The sequence below is a fragment of the Lathamus discolor genome, chromosome 3 (genome assembly GCF_037157495.1).
Source record: "Lathamus discolor isolate bLatDis1 chromosome 3, bLatDis1.hap1, whole genome shotgun sequence".
In the NCBI taxonomy this organism is placed as follows: domain Eukaryota; kingdom Metazoa; phylum Chordata; class Aves; order Psittaciformes; family Psittacidae; genus Lathamus; species Lathamus discolor.
In genome coordinates this window covers 133,889,517-133,906,991 of record NC_088886.1, presented here as the reverse complement: position 1 = coordinate 133,906,991, position 17,475 = coordinate 133,889,517, and positions in this window count along the sequence as shown.

The window sequence follows — 17,475 nt, the reverse complement described above, 5'->3', positions numbered from 1 at the left end:
CCTGCTTCACTATGACAACATGACTCCTTCAGCATTAAGCTTAAGATGTTTGGTTGTTTATTATGTTTGCATGCAACGATCTTTAGCTATTTTCTTGAAGGCAAAAAAGTGTACAGATAAGAACTTTGAGACCCCATTGGTGTATTTCCTTTCTTCTCTTAATGATTACCCGTATTTCTTAACATTTAACAGCTATCATTCAAGCATGCTTAGAGCCTTACCTGGAAAGAAACCCCGAAATAAACCTAATATTTCTTTAAAAGAGGTACAAGATGTACCTCTCTGTACATAGGGTGGGGTGTTTTTTTTGTTTAATTCCCTTTGGTTATTTTTAGGTGATCGTATGTGAGCTATACATGGATTCAGATGCTAAAGGGTCAGTGAATTTGTGAGATGATATTTCTTTCTATATTTCTTCTTTCTTACACAAACCGGAAACATGTATTGTAAGAGCATCAGCATCTTTTATCTCCTAAAAAACCAATCAATAAAATGTTACAGCTGTAAGAGACTTCTTATTTCACCTCCTCCAGACAAAAGCCCATCCTGGGGATATACTGACATACTTGATAAGATACAATCCTGAAGTGTAACTCCCTCACTGCCTGCTACACTTCTCCTTCTGTTGCAAGAGCTCCAGCTGGCTCCATCCCTCAGAGGGCTAACTCCCTCTGCCCACACATCTTTCTTCTCGTGGGCAGGCTGTCTCTGGCACAGAGACACACATGCACAGGAGCAATTTCTTGTGGGCTTCTTATAGTGTGTGTACAGTGATAAAAGCTGTTAATTAGAATCACAGAATGACTTGGGATGGAAGGGAGCCTGCCATGGGCAGGCATACTTCCCACTAGACCAGGTTGCTCAAAGCCCCATCCAACCTGACCTTGAACACTGCCAGGGATGGGACAACCACAGCTTCTCTGGGCACCCTGTTCCAGTGTCTCACCACCCTCCGTAAAGAACTTCTTCCTAACACCTAATCTAAAACTCTCCTCTTTCCTTGTCCTATCACTACATGGCCTTGTAAAAAGTCACTCTCCAGATTTCTTGTAGACCCCCATTAGGTACTGAAAAGCTACTATAAGGTCTCCCTGGAGCCTTCTCTACTCCAGGCTGAACAAGCCCAGCTTTCTCAGCCTGTGTCCACAGCAGAGGTGCTCCAGCCCTGTGATCATCTTTGTGGCCTCCTCTGGACTAGCTCTAACAGCTCCACATCCCTCTTGTGTTGGGGGCCCCAGAGCTGGACACAGGACTGCAGATGGGCTTCTCAGCAGAGCAAGAGCAGAGGGGCAGAATCACCTCTCTTGACCTGCTGGCCATGCTTCTGTTGATGCAGCCTGGCATACAGCTGGGTTTCTGGGCTGTAAGTGCACGCTTCTGGCTCATGTTGAGCTTTTTGTCAACCAACACCCCCAAGTCCTTCTCCTCAGAGCCATTCTCAAAGCATTCTTCACCCAGCCTGTATTTGTGCTTGGAATTGCCCTGACTCACATGCAGGACCTTGCACTTAACCTTGTAGAACTTCATGAGGTCTGCACAGACCCACCTCACAAGTGTGCCCAGGTCCTTCTGGATGGCATCCCTTTTTCTCTAGCGTGTTAACTGCACCACACAGCTTGGTGTCATCAGCAAACTTGCTGAGGGTGCACTTGATCTCTCTGTCCATGTCACTTAACAAAGGTGCTAAACAGCGCCAGTCTCAATACCAACCCCTGAGGAATACTGCTCATCACTGATCTCCACTTGGACATTTCTTGAGCTGTTGACCACTACCCTCTGGATCCAACTATCCAGCCAATTCCTTACTCACCAAGTGATCTGTCTCCAAGCTCTGGGTACCTCTTGCTAGCACTGGCATCACACTTGTAGGGAGTGGGATGAATTGAGATTCCCCTACCTCAGCAACTTTAAATCCCTTTTCACCAGCTTGGCAAGTCTATGACTGAAGATGTTCTTCCCCTTCTCTGACAGATTCCCCCATCAGCTTCCACAGACCAGGTTTCTCAAGGCGGGTCCCATGCTCTAAGTAACTGAACCCCTGGTTGTGTCAGGAATCAATGGAAGGGAAAAGTTTACATTCTCACAAGGTTTGAACTGCCTTTGAGAGCTGTAGTCTGTATGAGAGCAGTAGTCTGGAATTACCACAGTGAGCGATGAAGACTTAGTGTATGACAGAGTGAATGGCAGAAATTAGGCAAAGAATATATTTGCATAATCTTTTTTCTTAATAATAATCATAAATGCATGGTAGCTTTGATTTATGAAACTGTATTTGTGTTAAGAATGGGGAAAGTTATTTGTGTCAGTACCTGTGGCTATACTTTAACTAGGTCATTGCACCTGAAAATAAATGGATTTTTACCTGAGGATAAACCCCCCTGGTCTTTACTGAAGCTTTTTAAAGGGACAGTTTAAAATTGCTCTTTGTAAGTGATGCTGGAAATAATTGTTTGTACCTAATAGGTAATGGTCATTACTGATGTGCAGATGATACATGGCACAATGATTTACATCTGTGAGGTCAATTATAGTAAATGCCATGTTTAAGGCTGCAATGAATTGCAGAAATTGCTTATTATAAATAGCATATTACTGAAGGTACTTCATATGAAAGCTACACCACACAGCCCTTCAGGATATATCTTCAGCCGTTGCTGATTTAATAACATGAATATTGATACTGTATGTATATTTATTGCCTAGCCTGCGAAGGCTCCTCATTGCTAGGCTTACCACAGACCATGCAGATCTGTGAGCAAGACTTATTTTCCCAGGGTTTTTTCTCTAGTGATTTCTAGGGTAAGCAGCTGTGTTAGATCACACAAGATTCGATTAGCATCATTGGGTTCAAGTCTGATGAGAGATAATCAAACTGTTACAAAAAATCCAAAGGTTTACTTCAGCAGAAATTAAGAGACAAAGTTGTTGCCTATCCACACTATTGCGGCTACTCAAAAGAAAACTCCTCCCAAGGCAAAAACTTGGTGGCACTTTCTAATACATTTCTGGTTCACAACTTTCTTGGCTTGGCAAAGCAAAGTGAAATGAGTTTTGGGGAGATCTATGGCTACTCCTCAAACACACTTTTTATAACTCAGATCATCAAATCTACATATTTCACCACTATATGTGTATTTAACTGACTAAAAGCAGTTCACAGAAACTAGCATTCATTAGTCGTTCCACACATACAAAACCATTAACAGTGACCTAAAATATAACTTTAAAATAGCCTTTGTGTCAAAACAGTTCAGCCTCGCAGATTCCTTATCTAAACACTCTTATTAGCCAATATCTAACCATCCAAATAAAAACATGTTCCAGCTTAGTGAAGTACAAGTGGTAGGGCTTTACAATGTTTATCAAATGCCTCTTTGTTCAAATAATTCCCACTCCCTTTCCTTCTGTCAGTCTACAAAGGTCTTAACCTGCTACAGCTCCTAGTTCTTTATCACACAGCTGAAATGAATACAAACTTCTTGCTGTCAAATAAAAGCTTATGTAGCTGAGCTGCCATGGAAGCCCTTCTCACTGTTACATCACACATGAGGAATAGAGATCATGTGTTTGTAGCGATGCTTATCCAGCTGAGAGCTATTCCCCTGTGTCGGATTTCTCTGAAACTTCACTGGGTTTAAAAGTTAAGCCTGGGGGCAAACAGACAGATATGTGCATGCATGTGTGCATGCCTTCTTAGACAACTGGGCTAGAAGGTGTTCTTCAAGGAAGAGGACATAAACCTCAAGGCAGGGCTGCCTGGAGCTGGAGATACAGCAGGGCAAGGACAAGAACTCCTTCCTGGTGAAGGACCACAGCTGGTCCCACCCTCCCCTGTGGCAGAGGTGCCAGGTGGCATTTCAGTAACCAGCCATCAGGTGTTGTTACTCAAAACTAATGTAGTACCACCAGTTACTTACATGCAACATCTCTGTAGCAAAAGGCAACAGCAGAACAGCAAAGAGGGACTTAAACACGAGGTTGATGCAGAATTTCATCTTTATTCCTAAGCAATATTTTAAAAAGATTAACTTCAACACATGCACATCCTTGACATTATGCTTACACTTTTTGTGTTGTGCATAGCTTATCTACTTGCCATATCATTTATGTAGGGCTTAATTTTGCATTACACATAAACTGTCAGAGACTGCCATGCACTTTAAGAAGCTTGTTACAGTTACAGCACTGCCTTTACATGTGTCAGTTCCAGGAATAAGAAGGGATTGAAAAAGCATGTGTCATTTGGCTTGAGGAAACATAAAGCCTTGAGACAATTCTGCAACTCAAACCATAACAACAGAAAAATACATTCTCAAAGAAACCCCCCCATTAGCAAAATCCTAATAAGCAAAACCTAAAAAGACTTCATTTCCTTCCAGTCCCTCCCCTCGGACTGGAAGTCTACTCAGGTATCCAAACTGCAGGGTGTCATGGTTTAAGCTACTGCTGAACCCAGGACACAGGGAAAACCTTCCACCTTCCCCATCTTCTTCCTCTTTCACAGGTGTGGATATTGCAGAGGGGTGTATGTTGCAAAACATTTTCATGGCATCAGAAAAATACTCTTTTTCCAAAATTAGTCTTCGCTCATCCTCCTTTTAGCTCTTGCAAAACTGTTGTAACTCAATTTGCTGAGTTGAATACAAACTGAACAACACTGTGGCCTTAGAAACTTCATCCAAATATATGTACAAATAAAAAATGAATGAAGTGGTTCTGATTTAGCAAATATTACATATCATTGCTATGATAAAGGTTAAAGAAACCCAAACCAACCTCATCCGTAAGTTAGGTGTAACTTTAATAAATGATGAATTCAGCGGAAATATCAATGTCAAGAAAAACAAGATCGTACGTTAACTGTATATATTTTTTTCTGATGCCTTAACATTTCAGTTAAGCTTTAATTGCAGTGAGAAACAGCTGACCTAGGTAGCAAAAAGAGAAATCTGTTATACAACTTGGTTGTCAGCAGCATCTGTTGTGTTACCTTTGCCAAAATCATGCCTCTTGTGCTGGATTTCAGATAACGCACCTACACGCACCATATTAAGTATATTTTGATCAGTTGAATATTCCTCTGTAAAAAATCTTTTGGGGTAAAATTCACTGTTCTTCATAAACTGCTTTCCCCCATCACCTGGGAGCCTGAAGTGGCTTTCTGGATGTTAAGCACTACCAGTCCAATTCCCCTGGACTCTGATATATTTATTTTATTTCACCATGGTTTCAGACTCCCATCACACAACTCTAACCTTTAACTCATTGTTATCATTTAACTCACTTTCCTGAACCCTTTCACGTTTCCTACTGCAAAGGGACATGCAGCAGGATGCACGCCCTGGGGAGGGACTGTTCCTCAGACTTCTAGTTCTCTTAAGAATGAATTTGCATTTACACCAAAGAAAGGCACAAAGATGTTAAAGTGATGAATTTTTCTAGCATATTTGGCTTGAAAAGCTTACAGCAATTATGATCTGAGCTTGCTATCCCTCTCCAGTCCCTATCTGTGTCTAAACATTCAAGGCATTCTAGAAAATCCAGGTCTTATGCCTGCATTATATGTTTTTCTAGATTAACTACTCCACGATATGTAAACTGCCTATCAGTGACACTACTGACAGCAATAAATGAAGAGTGGACATGTATGAAGGATTTTTATATGCATAGCATAAAATGAATGAAAATGCTAAGGAAAATACAGGTTTATCTTTATTCAGAGAGAAAGAATTTAATCTTGAGTCAGTTTTATTTTAGTTTAGGTAGTGAGAAGACATTTCCATTTGTAAAATCTGCAGAAACTGTTGCTAGGTTCCCCTTTTTCTTTAAAGACCATTTTCATAGTTTCCTGCAGTTCAACATTTTAATATATTTTTAAGTAAATTCATCTTTGCACCCATCCTCAGTGAGAACACATCATTTCACTCTTTTCATATTTAAATCTGAACTAGCTGAATGGAGTTTCTATACACTGTTTCATGCGCTCGAATCTTGTGATGACTTTCACATGAAAGCTAATGAACTACAACTTGCAACTAAGCAACTTGACTGAGCTTCTGTTGCAGTCAGTGGAGATCTGAGCCAAACAGTCAAGCATGTCCAGAGTGCTGTATTGGACCAGGTGGACTGTCTTGGTTTAGACCCAGCTGGTAACTCAGCACCACACAGTCACTTACGCTCCGCCTTCCCCTCTCTGGGTGGAATGGGAAGGAGAATTGGAAGAATGTAAACCGCACAGGTTGAGATAGGAACAATTTAATCACTAAAATAAAGCAAAACATAGCAATAATAGAAATAATACTAATGCTAATAAAACGAGAAGAAATGAAAGCTCAGACAACACAAGTGGTGCACCATACAATTGTCACCACCTGCTGACCAATACCCAATCTGACCCAAGCAGTGATCTGGGCCTTCTGGGTAACTCCCCCCAGTTTATATACTGGGCATGAAGTGCTGTGGTACGGAATACCCCTTTGGTTAGTTTGGGTCAGGTGTCCTGCCTCTGCTTCCTCCTGCTTCTTGTGCCCCTCCTCACTGGCAGAGCATGAGAGACTGAAAAGTCCTTGATCGCAGTAAGCATTACTTAACAACTATACCACTGGTGTGTTATCAGCATTGTTCTCAGGCTAAAGCCAAAACACAGCACTGCACCAGCTACTAGGAAGAAAACTGTTACAGCTGAAACCAGGACGTGGAGGTACCTACTTCAGGGTTAAAGGAACAAGTGCCTAAACTCTGACTAGCTGAAGGAGTAAAAAAAGCCAGTGATGTGGGATAGTAACAGACAGGGGATAACAAGATCAAGTGTGCACATTAGTTGCAAACTTTTGCAGCTGGTAACAAAGCTGAATCAGTCAGAGATCATACTAAACACCTGACAAGAGGTAATGATCTTTTCTGTGTACGCAGAGCTGTATTTGCTCTTTTGTTTGATGGTCAGTCTGAAAAGTCTTACCATTTATACTTCAGGAAATAAAAAGATATAAACCACCAAAGTGATAAGAACTATCAGTATTTTAAAGTAGTTTAAATAACTGGATGCATAAAATAACACAGAGCATAGAGTGTTTACTAATGCCTAATCAGTAATATAGTCCTCAGAGGCAACATCAGAGGCAAATGTTCTTGGTGCACATTCGTTAGCAGAGGGGAGAAAATGAACAACAGACTTGAGTTTCAAGACAGCAAACTGGTAATTAGACATTTTGTCTCACGTTTTGGACTAGAGCAGAATATTAGTGCTGCCAAAAATACATTATGACAATAAGTCATAACATGGCCAGTCCAGCCCCCTAGACTACTTTTTAAACGAGCCTGACAGCATTTTACTCATAGGAAACTTTCTTGAAAACAATTTTTATTGATGGAGTGGCAATAGAAGTTCTGCACCGCTGATGCATTTCAAGAACCTTTTAAGGCTGAATTTTAATAGGTATGAAGATAGCCAGCTCTCAATATAGCTGCCTAAATACTTCATAAAATATCTGTGTACAAAGCACAAGAAAGCATAACATACAGAGCAACTACTGCTGGGAACAACAGAGTACTTTGGGGGCACAACAGCTTACTGCAGGCTTCTTCAAAAAGGGGCTAGATTTTCACTGTACTGCTGACAAGTTATTCTACTGAAGAAGTGTAAATTAGCTTTAAAGATGTTTGTAGTGGAAGCCATTTCCTTGAGATGGGGTAAAAAGTTGCTATGATGATCCTCAAGGGCACCATCTCTGCACATCTAGGGCTAGTCTGGGGACAAAAGAACAGAGATAAAGGATAATGCCTTTTGTGCTGTGCTGATGCCTGACAATTCAAATAAACTGATTTTATTTAAAGCACTGCACTCGCTACTACCATCACTTTTGCCTCCAGCAAAATATGCACAATAGATGCTTATCTGAATATGCATTACTTTTCCCTTTTTTTAATAGAAACAACATTTATTTCACTTCTGAATAATCCCCTTTGTGAATTTAAGCCTAACTTTCAGAGACAAACAAGCTGCAGAGGCAAAAAATCTGACTTGTAAATGTCCCACTGAGCTTCAGTTGTTCTTCAGTATGTCTTACTTTATAAAGCTGAAATGTGTAATTTTGGGGTGGAACAAGTTGGGTTCAAACAGTTCCTCAAGCCATAAGCTTCCAAATCTATTTTTTTCTCCTTAGGTATTTCTTCAACATTCCTGTTGCCTGGAAGGCCAGTCAAGAGAGTCATTCCTGGGAAACACACTGATGGAAAATGAAGGAAATCTATATGTAACCAAAAAAAAAAGAAATAACTTTAAAGGCAGAAGAGCAGCACAGGGGAAAAACAGTTTAATACCACTGAGAATTTACTCTAGTATTTCTGTATTACTTAGGAAAATCAGACATTTCCATTCAGGAAACACTAATCACTGTCTCTTAGCCTCAGCTATAGTCTGTGTTCAATGAAAGGGACAATTTTCCTCATTAACACTATATTCTAACTTAGGCTACAGGAGTTTAGAGGCAGAAGACACATCACTCTTGGCATGGTGTCATGTGTGGTGATGCAAGTTACAATAGAAAATAAAAAGAATTTCAGCATCCACAAGGGGTTAACCTGGAAGAACTGGATGTATAGAGCAGGAGTCATTGTGATTTTCATAACCTTTAGGCTTAGCATCTAATATCACGCAGTTTTGTATCCACAAAATAGGGTGTTTTTTCTTCAATTTCAGTCTTCCTATATGCAATACCAGTGTTCTATATTGCCTGATACCAGGCTAGCATGCATCCTCCATACAGTACAAGTAGTTCCTTCCTCGCCTGATACTGTGGTATTTGCTGTGATTCTGTTACTATCTGACCTGGTAATTGTAAAGGCCTCATCATTATGCTCTCCTAATAAGCCAGGGTGTGGACAAATATTTTCCATTTCTAATTGAGACTTTTAGTCACAAAGAGACCAGGATGCAGAAAGGAGAAAGCAAGTATAATCTGCTAACAGCAGAAAAGACACGTATCTGACCATGTTGGATGTAGAGAGAGTGCAAAAAGGGCAAAGTGCATGCACAAGGTGTTTTGTGCAATGATGGAACGAATGAGTACACACCTCTTCTGGATGCACTTTTTTCTGGTTGCACTCAGTCCACAACGAGAAGATTTCTTTCAGAGACATTAGGTCTTTAGAAAGATTAAAATATATATCCAAAGACTGATCCTTTCAAGGCTTAGCAAGTTCCAGGTCCTGCTTGGAGGCTCAGTGATCACCCAGCGATGTAGTCCACCACACAGCAGAGGAGACAATCAGCTGCAGCACAGAGACAGCAGTGGAGAGCCAGGGCAGGACTTTGTTTATGTGATTTTCTCCCTTCAGACTTGACTAAGACGCAGCCGGAGCCAGCCCACATCTCCAGTGGGATAGGCTTCTCTGGCTGGCTGTCAGGATACCTTTTTTTTGGACATTCATAGTTTAGGGATGGGATCACATGTGCTGCATATGCCACAAAAAAATGATATCTACTTCTTTCCTTGCAGAGCAAAAGGGATGAATTAACTACTTCCTTCACAGCTGTGAAGCACTAGTGCAGGTGTAAAAAGGGTTTCTAAGTTTTGTGATTATTTTTTCATTTCAAATTGAGGGGAGAAAAAGATCTCTTAGAGTGGTTTTTATTATGGTTGAGAAATAAGAGAAGGAACTTCAGTTTATCAGCTGTCCAATCCTGTCTCGCTTTGCTAATCACTTAGCACATATTGAGAGTCGCAAGGCAATGGGGAAAGCAATTACATTCTTTGGGAAGAGCAGCAGCTATGGTAGGTGAAGGGAAAACTATGTTTTGGGTATAAATTCTGTTATCACTTCCAACCTTTCCACAGTGCCTACATGAAGATCTCCCAGGTACCAGAAGTATTTCATAAACGTGTTAGGACTATGAGTGCAGGCAGAGCCTCACGGAAGCTGTGGTGCACCTGGTAAGCAACAGCAAACTACAAGAAGAAAACAGATGAGCAGAAATGTACAAGTGCAGTGTTTACTATTACTAATTTTTTATGGGAAGATTATTTCATATCTTCTACCATGAGAATGAAATACTGTGTTTTCTAGCACAGAATCAAAAATGCCAGAACTGCTTAAAAAACTGCCTGCAGCAAATGCTTGGTAATAGGATACAATTTGTATCAAACCAGAAAACACCCTTTTAGGAACTCAGTGGCCTGTGTAGTGTTGAGGGAAACACACAGAGCAAGAATATGCTGCTCAGCTGCTTTTATTAATATTCTTAGTTCTGGTTCTAATCATGTGTCTTTCCTTGATTCATTATGGTGTGCTTTTTTATTTGGTACTTCTGCATAGTATAGCTCCACTTAAAAACTGCAATGTCAAACTGGTTTTGATTATGTAATACAAGAGCCATGAATCCTGTGCTGTCAGATTATACATGGGCTTGTATAGCCTGTGTGTTTCTGTCCCATAAAAATCACTTTAATTTACAGGGCAGAGGCAACTTTATTGTTTGCTAGTGTCTAATACACCAGCGTTTTCCCCATTGCCTCAGGTCTTTAGGTAAAACCACAATATAAACATAACTCCTGCCTATTTTTTGCCCCTAGAAAAACATCCACCTTTTAGGTACATGACATCTTTCTTAATTATCTGTGTTGGCATTTCTCTTCCTTGCAATAATCTACGTATCAGCTTACACTGTGGAAAACGGACCTCCAGCCTTCAGTTTGTAAGCAGTTGGTGAGAGAATTAAGCTCTGAATAAACTGAATGACCAGAGAGCTTATACGTCTGAACTGGCTCCAGTTTCAGATGAGGCACTTCGCTGCGGTGATACACAGAAAGCACTATCCATATTATGTTTTTCTTCAGAAAAAAATAGACTATTCCTATTATGTTTTATGAAATAAAATTAAACATACCGGGTCAGTTTATTGTATGCTCTGCAAATTTGCCGTTTAGGTTTTGAGAAATGTTGACTGAAACCTTGTATTTCAGACCCTTTCTTCTATAATTTATTTATTTATTAAAACCCTTTGTATTTCAACACATAGCTTTGAAGTTTTTTTTGCATAGCTTCCTTTATGGAAAGCTATGCAAACCTAGATTTTGTTAATGAAACCCTCACAACTTAGATTTGCAGAATGTGAAATTTCCTCACATTTCACAAAGAGAAGAAAAATCAGGAGCAATCCCACCCGTCTGAGTTTTGTCAGTGATCTGTATATGTTTCCTCCCACAGGTGGCGAATGGGGAGCTCATGCTGCAGCACCAGCTTTTACGTTACCAGCCGTCTGCTATTCTCACGCTATGCCTGCTGCTTCATGAATAAAACCTCTCATACCATCTGATACAAACATTCTCTGGTAGCATTTTAATAGCTGATCTCCTGAATCATTTTAGCTTCCCCCCTCGCCCCCCCCCCCCCCCTTAGTTACTTTTCTCACTTAAATGATGACATAAGCTGCTCATAGCATGTTGGTCATCTCCACCACATTGTGAAAGACAGCAAAGAAAGTCTCAAGATAGATTTGTTGAGTTAATTTTAACACTTCACGTTTCTAGAAATGCTCACGTTAAATGGGTTCCCCCTACTCCTTCTGTCTGTGTCTAAAGTAAGCGGCCAAGATCAATTTAAAAGGCTCGTTTTCATTCTACAATACTTGTGGTTTTTAAAATTACCTATAAATCTGTACAGATATTGCTACAACAATGAGGAAAATATTTTCTGCTTTTTTAAATGGACTGTAGGATGCCGTAAGTTCTATGAAAGGAAATGGTCTTTATTTTGGTACGTCAATGGATCCCTCTGTTCAGCACTGGTTGAAATCAATTCTTTCTGTGATTTTCTTCTCTGTTAGAGGCCAGAGGCTGAATTATTTTGAATGAGCTTAAAGAATGGAAAAGGCAAAGCTGAAGTTCAGCCTTTCACAAGACTTGAAATTTTGATCAGCTGATAGAAAAGCCTGGAATGGTAGGGGTGTTTAAGCAGCTCCGATACCAAGCTCAAAAAAGGGGCATTGTCAATGCTGAGGTCTATTAATTATACAGTGAAGAATGAAGGTAGGAAATAGTGGTCGTGAGAGTTCTCTGCAAAAGGAGACAACAATGGCTCTTTGACAAACATCTGAGAAACAGAAATGAAAGAACTTCTGAAGTTTGCTTATGGAGGTAAATAATAAGCATGACTGAAAAAGAAGCATCCTCGCAGTGGAAAGCAGATTATAGAAGAAAACACTTAATAGGTGACACTTAAAATATGAAATATTATTTGCTTATTGAAATTAGCACGTAGTTTTGTATCTCTAATCAGAAATACAACACTTTGAGTTGAGAATATATAAGCCAAAGCAAGAAAGAAACATACACATGGTATGAGGAACAAAAGCTGTTCCTATGGAGCAAATAACTACCAAACCCTCAAATCACTAAGATTTCCTAAACTCCAGTGAAAAGTACAGTGTTGGAGAACACAAGGCAAATGACTTGGATCAGCTTGTGAAAAAGCCTGCAGGGAATGTGAGACAGAAAAGATGGTGGAAACATATGTGGAGCATTTTTTGTTGAAGCAAATGAGTTGAGGGAAACCGTATTCTAGGGTGATTCTGAAGCACCTTACAATGGCCTGGCTTCCAAGAGAGCATTGAGCAGCAGCATGATCTGTTGGCTGAAGGATGGACATATGGATGATTTCAGATTCTGCAGCATCAAAAATTTACTTATAAATCTGCTAATCTCTGATCAATGCTATGCAGTTTCATTAACATTTCTATCATTTTGCAAAAGCCATCTTTTGAAGGAAAGGTTGGGTTGAACTTCATTGGAACTTTATTGTTAGGGAAGGAAAGAACCAACACACGAACACACCAAAAACCCAGACAAATGCATGAGTCTGAGCCTAGAAAAGTGTTTGAACAGTATCTAGAAGAGGCTTAGAAAGAAAGGAAAATTTGAGCAAGGAAATTCTTGTTTCACTTTGTTCCTTCTATGCTATTAGAAACATGGCACAAACCCCAGAATTTCAGCTATCTGCACATCAAAGTGCTAATAATACATTAACATGTAAATAATCTTACAAAACTTTTCAGTAGTCATGCTCATCTACCAGCTTGGAATGGAAGGAGGAAAGATGATGAAAAACATGTCACAACTTTGCCTTGCAGTTGCTCGAGCTCAAAGTAAAGGACCTTACATGTGTCTGCATTCAGAAGGTCCTCCAGCATAACTGGACATGAAGCATTAGACACCTCTAACATTAAAGCCAGTTAAATACATGATACTGAACTTCTGAGGTGCCCAGCAGAGATGAATGGGACTGTTAGGCACCTTCCCAGTGTAAGGGAATATTTTATTCTGCTTCATGACCAAATTGAGAAATCTGTCCCTGAATGGCTCTTCAGCCACCAGTTTTTGTCTTTTATACCTTTCAGAGCTTGTCTTGCCCTGAACAAGAGCAGGTAATTGAAGTCAGTCTATCTCTCTGTAAATGATGCTTATTACCACATTAAATATGGTTTTATGTGTAACAAGTAACAAGAAATCAGAAAACTGATAGCACAAACAAGCAGGTTAAACACAGCTACACTCATGCTGTATGTTTAAAACAACTTAGGTCTGTGAATCATCAATGTTCTTTACACTACCCACGTCTCTGAAAGGAACTTAATGACAGGTGGAAGACTGGCTACTTTCCTCTTGTAAAGCAAAACTATTCTTGCAGTAATTAACAATTGTTACTGCAATTTTAGGGGCTGGAATAAAAGAAAAATGTATTATTCTTTACGGTGACTGGAACTTACATAAAAACCAAATTGTTAACTGAATTTTCAAAGTTTAAAACCATGAAGTCACACCCCTTACCAAACAATATCTTCCATGTGGACAAAGTGGCCTATAAACAGAATTAAGGTTTTCTAGTTCAAATTTAACAGGTTAGTTTCATCACTGTCCAATGAAAACTGTGGTTAAAGCTATGGTCTGAACTTCTGAAAAGGAAAAATGCACAATAATGAACATCGTGATTCACTGTAGACTTGCATGAGCTTCTGCAGACATGTTACTTAGCATCCATCATCTTGCATTTCTACAGGTGTTTCAAGTCTATAATTTTCACTTCTTTTCCCTGAACCTAATCTCATGGTTCAGACTGTTCCTGTGAGTGTTCACATTGACTCTGAATTTGGTCTAAAACCTGTTTTGGAGGCCAAATTGCAATTTAACACAGTACATCTGCAGTTCCTTGCAGTTTAGCCTTCTTGCAGGAGCCACATAGCAAGTATGCACTTTAGTTTATTTACTTAGACGGAAAGACCTGTTAACTCCTCAGAGATATGTTTCAGGCTCTCTGCAGATGTCAGGCAGGTATCTCTGCCACAGTGCACACCGATCATGTTTTCAAAGGTATTTCCATAATCTGCTGACTTCTAGAACTACAAGAGTTATATTCTAAGGCATGGGGGACAGCAGGGAAAAGAAGTCAAAACCCAGATACAGCAGCAACACAGACTAACTACGTTATTTTAACCGCAAACACAGAACAGGGTAGAGCGATTTTAGTAATGTGTGTCTGTCCCCCTCACATCCCCATCAAAATCAAGAGAAAAAGTTGTAGCATATGCAGGAAAATTAAAATAGAATGAATGAGTATCAAAGACTAACATCTGCTTTACTGCAAAAAATGAGTCACAGTCGTGAACGAAAGCATGTGTGTAAATATAGGTACCAGGAGAACACGGCAAAGAAGACTCATGAGAATAAAATTACACTATGGAGAGGCTGGGCAAGCTTTCATTCTGTTTAATTTTCTTTCCTTAGCTCCTGAACAGGAATAGCATGTATGAGATTTAAAGTAAAAGGTCATTAAAACATTCATTAAAACACATAGTAATATTTCCCCCAAAACCTGATATATTTAAAATAACCTGCAGTAAAAGTGATCTCAAACATACTAGGCAAGACCATTTCACATTGCATAAATGATAGCAAGAATGTGAAAAATGGACAAGGATCTCAGTGTAATAATATATAGCAATTACAGGTGGTCAGAACCTAATCTGAAAGCAACTCCAAGGTTTGGTGGCCTACTAAGCTAAGGCACATGATATGCCTTATGCTCACTGGAGCCATAGAGGGTTATAAAAGTCACAATGCACTTCTTTATGATGCCTCATAGTACCCATAGCCTTGAATTAGATGCCAAGATTTTGCCTATAGCCCACAGGAAGTCCTTATGGAAGGGATTTACACAATCCAACATGCCAATCAAGGAGCCGTTCACAGTTTAGTCAGCTAAACCTTGCCCTTCAGAGCCAGTAATGTATGTAACTCCAGGACAGGAGGAGATACCAGCTTCCACTTGATATTCTTGGTTGTGAACCCTCTCCTACGGTTTGTTGTCTAAGCTATTTAATTTCCTTCATGTGACCCTCTCTCCCCTGCTGTTCCTCACTCCCCCCAACCAACCAACTGGGGAGAGCTAGGGAGAGATCTAAGTATGAAACGCTGCTGGAATTGGGAGTTCCATCTAAAAAAGCTTCTCCCTCACCCATACTGGAGAAAGGACTCTGCCTCCCACCTCTTCTCAAGCAGTCATTCTCTCAGTCTCAGCAGAAGTCTCTCCTTTTTAGGACTCATTGCATAGAAAGACAAATGAGTCATTACCAGCCTCTCTCTTCCCCGTTGAGTCCCACTGAATATCATGGAATGGTTTGGGTTGGAAGGGACCTTTAAAGGTCATCTAGTCCAACCCCCTGCCATGGGCAGGGACAAATTTGGTTAGATCAGGCTGTTCAGAGCCCCATCCAACCTGGCCTTGAACACTGCCAGGGATGGGGCATTAGCAACTTCTCTGGACAACCTGTTCCAGTTTCTCGCCACCCACATTGTAAAAAATTTCTTCCTTATATCTAGGGTAAATCTAACTCTTTTAATTTAAAACCATTATCCTTTGTCCTATCACAACAGGCCCTGAAAAAAAGTCTGCCTCCATCTTTCTTATAAGGCCCCTTTAGGTACTGGAAGGCTGCAATAAAGTTTCCCTGGAGCCTTCTCTTCTCCAGGCTGAACAAGCCCAACTCTCTCAGCCTGTCCTCATAGAAAAAGTCTTCTATGCCTTTGATCTTTTCTGTGGCACTCCTCTAGATTCACTCCAACAGGTCCATGTCTTTCCTGTACTGAGGACTCCAGAGCTGAACACAGAACAGCATGTCATGCCCAGTATATAAACTGGAGGGAGTTGGCTGGGAGCTGCCAATTGCTGCTCGGGGACAGGCTGGGTATAAGTCAGCAGGTGATGAGCAATAGTACTGTGCATCACGGTGGTTTTGGGTTTGGTTGTTTGGGTTGGTTTTTTGTTTGGTTGGTTTTTGTTGGGTTTTTTTTTAAGTTTTATCTCACTTTGTTATTTCCCTTTTCACTATTGTTATTATCACCAGTACTATTATATTGCATTTTATTTCAGTTATTAAACTGTTCTTATCTCAACCCACAGGTTTTACCTTGTTTCAGATTCTCCTCCCCATCCCACCGGGGGGAAGTGAGTGAGTGGCTGCCTGGTAACTGCTGGCTGGGGTTAACCACGACAGCAGCCTGGAGCAGACACCACGGTCCCTCCTGTCACCCCGTCACAGACACACGCGCCGCGGAGGGCGCGTTTCGGCTCTGCCCTGACAGCAGCTCCCTGCCGACACCGCGTGTCCTCCGCGCCACTGGGGGGCGCTGTCCACTGCGTTCCACCTGTGCAACCGCAGGGCGTGAGCGGGCAGGGGAGCGGCGGTACCCGTGCGCGCCGCCCAGTGTTGTATGGGCACCCGCACCACGGCGGGGTGTGAGCGGGCAGGGGAGCGGCGGTACCTGGTGCACGCTCGGTGCTGTACAGTCACCCGCACCACGGCGGGGTGTGAGCGGGCAGGGGAGCGGCGGTACCTGGTGCACGCTCGGTGCTGTACGGTCACTTGCGCTACAGCAGCCGCTGCTCAGGGCTGCGCGGGCGCGGAGCGGCTGTGCTAGCCGCTCGAGCACGGCTTCTAGCTGAGGGAGCGGGGAGCGATAGAAACGCGGGGCTTGCCCCCGGGGCTGGCGAGAGGGGCAGAGCGGGGAGTAGTCTGAACAGATGTGCGAAGCAATCACCACCCACGAAACTGAAGAGAATGCGGATTTTGAGAGCTCAATTCCCCCTGGAACTGGTGTCCCCCAGCGTGCGGGAACGCAAAGATCACGTCTGCATTCCCCTGAAATTCCTGGCTTTTTTTCCTTTCCCCAAATAGACGCCTGTCTCCACCTTAACACAAAATAACCGTCCTCGAATAATCCACACCAGCATCCTCCTACCGAGATGAGAAACCCTTCTCGTGATGTAACTCCAGCTGCAAAACCTAAACAAATGTATTGTCGTTCACCACAACTTCCTTCGCAAGGCGGGAGGGTCCCGCGCAGCCGCCGCTGCCTGGCTCAGCACCCACACCCCTCCCAAAGGCTCCACAGCCCCGGGATGGTTTTGCGGTAGGGTTTCCCC